Below are 6,000 nucleotides of genomic sequence, written 5' to 3' on the forward strand. Positions count from 1 at the left end.
GGGATACTTCTTGGAAATCTTTTCTGTTATGTACAATTTCACCTATAATTTATTTTCCATTTTAATCTAATGTATAATTGAATATATTTTTAGACTATCACATTACATATTGCTTCTGTTTTTCTCAGCAATGCTTTGTCTTTGTCATAGGGTGTTACTAAATCCAGCTAAATCTCTAACTTCCAGAGAACCCGGTAAACAGGCTCATTTATCTTCACAGATTAACAAAGAGGGGGAATTAACTCTTGACTCGTGATTCTTATCCACAGTTTAGTGGGAAAGCATAGTTAAAGTGACGTAAAATCATAGTCACAGTCCCCTCTCTGCCAAAATGATCAGTAACAGTGCAGCCATCAGGGATATTCATGAGCTGCAAAGCAACAACCCCATAAGAGGCTTGGTTTTTCTAATCCATTTCACAATCCGGTTTTGGAGAGCTTCATTTTCCACCTTGTGAATTGTCAGATTCTTGGGTCGGGCAAATTGGGTCCAGCTTTTTGATTACACATTCCATTCCTTCTCAGCTTAAAAAGTGATTTCACATTACCAGCATGATTTATCTAGGAGAGAGCCATCTAAGGCACAGGCCTAAATTATAGAGGCAGCCCCGGGGTGTAAGCAGAAGCAGGCAGAATTTCAGATATAATGAAATGGGGTGAGCCTGCTATTACCTGTGCCCTAGATATGAAAGATGCTCATCTGGGGCATCTGAAATGAACAGACATTTCTCACACAAAGAAGTAGAAATAGCAAATAAATACATGAAAAAATGTTCAACATCACTGGTCATTCGAGAGATGCAAATGAAAACAACACTGAGATTCCACTTCACTCCAGAAAGAATGGCTGCTATCATGAAATGAACCAATAACAAATGCTGGCAGGGCTGTGGGCAAAGAGGAACCCTGCTCCACTGTTGGTGGGAGTGTAGACTGGTGCAACCACTGTGGAAATCAGTATGGAGATACCTCAAAGAACTAGGATTGGAAGTCCCATTTGACCCCGCTATTCCCCTGCTGGGGATCTTCCCCAAAGAATTAAAAGAACCATACCACAGTGATATATGTGCACCCATGTTCATAGCAGCACGGTTTGTGATAGCTAAAACTTGGAAACAGCCCAAATGCCCATTAACTGGAGACTGGATAAAGAAAATGTGGTGTGGTTTTTTTTTTTTTATAAAACGGAGTACTACTCAGCCATAAAAAATGAGAAATTAGAGACATTTATAGCTAAGTGGATGCACATTGAGGGAATGCTCTTAAGTGAAATAAATAGGACACACATGTGTAAATACCAAATAGTTTCTCTGGTGTGAGAAACTGAAAGCGTAAATAAGGACTAAATGTATAATAGGTAATGTGAAATAGGAAGAAAAGGGGCAAAGGGGAAGGAAGTGGGAGGGCTAGAGGAAAGGATAGAAGGGAATGGGATTAATATGAGAAAATGGAAAAATAGGAACAAAATCTTTGTAAATAGGGAGGTATGGAGGGATTGAATGGAGGGCTGGGCAAGGGTGAAAAATAAGAACCAAGCGAGACTATGTAAAGGTGCAAATTTCCAATGATGAATGTCATTACATTGTATACCTAAAATGTACCAATGATTAGAATGAATAATCGATAATGCCAAATAGGAAGAAAAGGTCCAAAGGGATAGGGGTAGTGGGAGGGGCAGGGGAAAGGAAAGAAGGGAAAGGAAAAATGCTGATAAATGGAAAACATGGAAATAAAGTCTTTGTAAATAGGGAAGGGTGGAGGGCATGAAGGGAGGGCTAGGAATGGGAAAAAAATAAGAACCAAGATGCATTATGTAAAGGTACAATTCCCAATGAGAAATGTAATTGTGTTGTATACCTACAATGTACCAATAAAAGAATTTAATACAAAAAAAAAAAAAGAAAGATGCTCATCTGATAGCCTTAAAAAGCTGGTACCAGCACCCCACTTTATATTAGGTGGTTGCAACTCTCACATTTCCAGGTCAGGAAGACCTATTTCTTTTTCTTTTTTTTTTTTTTTTTTGGTTCCAGGGATCGAACTCAGGTCCTTATGCTTTTGGGGCAGGCAGCAGAACACTGAGCTAAATCCCTGTCCCAGGAAGACCTATTTCTTAATTACCAGAACTGTACCCATTAAAAAAAAAAAACAGTCACCAAATCTGGGCCATTCTCATGAAGCAATCAGCAATCAGGCATAGTACCATGATCAAGGTCCCCTGAATCCAACTAGTTGGTAAAGTTAGCTGCTCTTTCTGGTTAGTGCTTCCTGTCCTCCACTGGCCTGCCCCAGGCATTCTTTACATTCAATGTCTACTAGTTCTTCCCACTCCTTGTAGGAAAACCAGCTCTCACACCTTTTAATTAAACACTGTTACCTGGCAGTGTGTTAGTATGAGGTATGGCCAAAACATACAATGAATATTTAAATTTTAAAAATTTATTACAGTAAAAGACACATTGCCATTAATCCCCCTCAAAATACTCCTCAATTTGAACACACTCATCCCATCATTCTTGCCACTTTCTGAAGCAGTTCTGGAAGTCTTCTTTTGTGATTGCCTTTCATTGTGCTGCTCTGCCTGCCTCAGTGTTCTGAACCAATTAGAAATGGTTTCCTTTCCGGGTCATTTTAACTTTGGGGAAGAGCAGGAAGTCACACAGGGCCAGGTCCTGTGAATAAGGTGGATGAGGACACATAATATTTTTATGAGCCTGCCTTTCTGTTGGATGGCACTCAGCAGCAGCACTTACCTTATTTATGTTTTTGGCACCAGGGATTGAACTTGGGTCCTTGCACTTGTGCAGCAGGTGGTGAAACTACTAAACTAAATCCCCGCCCCTCACCTTATTTTTTAATACACCACATAAAACCAAAGAGGACTTTAAGAAATGCTTTAAAAGTGGCAATAACAATGGGATAAACATGTTCAAACTAAGGGCAAGTATGTTAGGAGGGTTAATAACAATGTGTCTTTTACTATAATAAAATTTTAAAAATTTAAACACTAACTGTATATTTGGATCACCTTCTTCTTGAGGATTTTACTTAAGGATTTATCTTCATAAGGATTTTACTCTTGGTCTCCAACTCTTAGCACTGTTAGAGAGACCGGGTCCTAGAGGAATGATCAGAAGATAGGATGATAGAGGAGCAATTGGATCAGAACATTGGAAGTTAGAGGACTAGATTTTAGATCTGTTACCTAGCAAGCACATTACCTACCCATCTATTTGAGACTTGGTTTCTTTATCTGTCAAATGGCTAGTGTGGAGAATCTGGACTTCTATATCTCATAGGTTAATAGAACCTTAATGCTACTTATTCTGGAGAAGAGGAATTTAGCATATGAAAGAATGAAGTTCTCATGTTTTGTAAGTTTATTTTTACTTTTTTGTGTTCTGTAATTTTAATGGTGAGAGTTAGGATCTAAACTCACGTGGAAATGTTTTGATGGTGTTATCACACCATCCCTGAATGTATGCCTCATCATGGGCATGGAGATAGAAGAGGAGCTGGCATGAATTTAGTGGCTTTGGTTTTAAAATGCACACTTGTGTCATGCAGGATTCTCACAAATGATCTTTGAAGGAGATTTTGTTACCATCAAAGCGGAGGTGAGGAAATTGAGATGTAAGAAAGACTTACTCAAGACCACACTTCTAGAAAGGGGCAGAGACTATCAATTTTCTGGTTCTTGTCTACCCCAAGACCTATGCATAATATCTAAGTGCAAGAAGATTCTGAGCAGAATTCTTATGGTTCTAGAGCAGGAAGTAAGTACCAGCTGCTCTGTTTCCTGTCTGCCAGCCCCTCTTTAGTGCTGAAAAAGCCTGGACTTCTCCAATCTCTAGGAATCCAGCATTAGTGTGTAGTTGTACCTGAGACAGTGCTGAAGAGTTCATCTTCACTGAGCCAGGCTTAACCACAGGTGTGTGTGTGTGTGTGTGTGTGTGTGTGTGTTTGGGGGGGGGGTGGATGACCAGCTAGGGTTGTTGAAAGAGGTTGGAATCTCTTGTACTCCATCCCTAGGATAGTCTTGGTTTGAAGACCGAAACTCCCAAGTCCAGTGAACCTCCTGAGGGCATCACCCAGGGTGGTTTGTTATTCTGAATCTCTGTAACTGGGAGGATGTACCTTGGATTCTATATACAATATAAAGAAAATAGATTTCTGTCTGTTAACGTGACTCATCAAATTAGAGGTTGTATTTGAAATGGTTGGCTGCAAAATAGAAATGTCTTGTGTGGTATTCAGGGTTCCATAGGGCCTTTGGGGCAGGAGGACTCTCAGAAGAGCCCATACCTGGATTTAGTGAGATGCTTTGTGATTAGTGGGAAACAGTGCTGCAGCTATGTCCTCATGAATAAAAGCAATGAACAATGGTTTGGGTCCAGCTCTAAACTGATGCTTCAACTTCAGGGTTGGTTTATAATCAAGTGATTTCTACCCAGGTAATTTTTTGAGTAAGACCCAGGTGAATGACCACAGAAAACTATTAATTGAACAAGGAACAACCATTAATGTTTCCATTCAGCCAATCTTAGAAAATCAGGTAATTAAAATTACAAGATGCAAATGCATAATTTAACCCCCCACCCCCACCCCACCCCCGCCACAGTGATTTGCCATACCTTTGTTCTAATACAGGCCACAGAGATTCCTAAAGTTTCTGTAACAAAAATAGATATTTTCCAGATGAAAGAAAAAGAACAGAGAATTGGCATTTGTTAAATACCATGCCAGGCATTTCACATTTACTATTTGACTATTTTGTCTTTTTTTGGGCGGGGGGGCGGGTACCAGGGATCAAACTTGGGACCTTGCACTCGTGAGGCAGGCAGTGGCACCACTGAGCTAAATCCCCAGCACTAATTTGACTATTTTAGTAAACTTCTATGTATTCTGTTGTCTCACTTCACGGTATCCAAGTTCACACAACTGTCTAATTCCATGCTCTGGCCGGCCACTATAACACCTGCGGGCTGGGACAAAGACAATGGGCTTCTTAGGTTTGCTGGAGTTAGGCTCTGGGTCTAATGGAATTACCTGGTAATTATTGTGACTAGGGAGGTCCACAGTGGGATGATTCTTTATGATAGCTTCATCTACTAGGAAGCAATATGGGCCCAGATGGGGAGACGAGTGTAGAACGCACCTCAGACTACTGGAAGGTCTCGGTTCCTGAATGTTATGGTTTGGATCAATGATGCTTCTCAAAGTCTTCATGCACTCATAGGCAGGGCTTTTAGAAGGAGACTGAATCACGAGGGCAATATAGCTGGCTTGCTGTTAGGAGGCGGGGCCTCCTTTGCTGTTAGGAGGCCTCCTTGGGCCTCCTCCCTGGCTCCTTGTGTTTCTACTTCCTTCCACTCTGATGTGAGCAGCTTTTCTCAACAACAAGTAACTGAATCACAAAGAAAAGCCCAAGACTGGATGCTTTTGCTGCTGAAGTTTACCAACCTTTTAATGAAAAACTAATGCCAATTCTTCTTAAACTATTCCATAGAACTGAAAGGGTGAGCAGCACTATAAACTCATTCTAAGAAACTAGCATTACTCGGTTACCCAAATCTGACAAGGACACAATATAAAAAGAAAACAATAGATCAGTATGTTTGATGAACCAAGATGCACAAAATCCTTCATTGGAGAGACAGTCTCTTTAATAAACAGTGCTGGGAAAACCGGATATCCATACGTAGAAGAGCCAAAATGGGGCCCAATCTTACCATGCAAGAAAATCAAGTCAAAATGCTTCCAAATTGTAAGCGTAAGACCTGAAACTCTGAAACTACCTGAAGAAAACTAGGGGAAACTCTTTAAGACATTAGTATAGGCAATATATTCTGTAAAATATTATTCTGTATAAAACCCCAAAAGGACAGGAAACAAAAACAAATATTGACAAGTGAGATTACATCACACTAAAAAGCACAGCCAAAGAAACAACCTACAGAATGAGAGAACTATTTGCTGGCTATTTTGAGAGATGGTTAAT

Source organism: Heterocephalus glaber, unplaced genomic scaffold, assembly GCF_053883595.1.
Source record: "Heterocephalus glaber isolate CG9 unplaced genomic scaffold, H.glaber_assembly_v1.0 deba00001472, whole genome shotgun sequence".
Taxonomy (NCBI): domain Eukaryota; kingdom Metazoa; phylum Chordata; class Mammalia; order Rodentia; family Bathyergidae; genus Heterocephalus; species Heterocephalus glaber.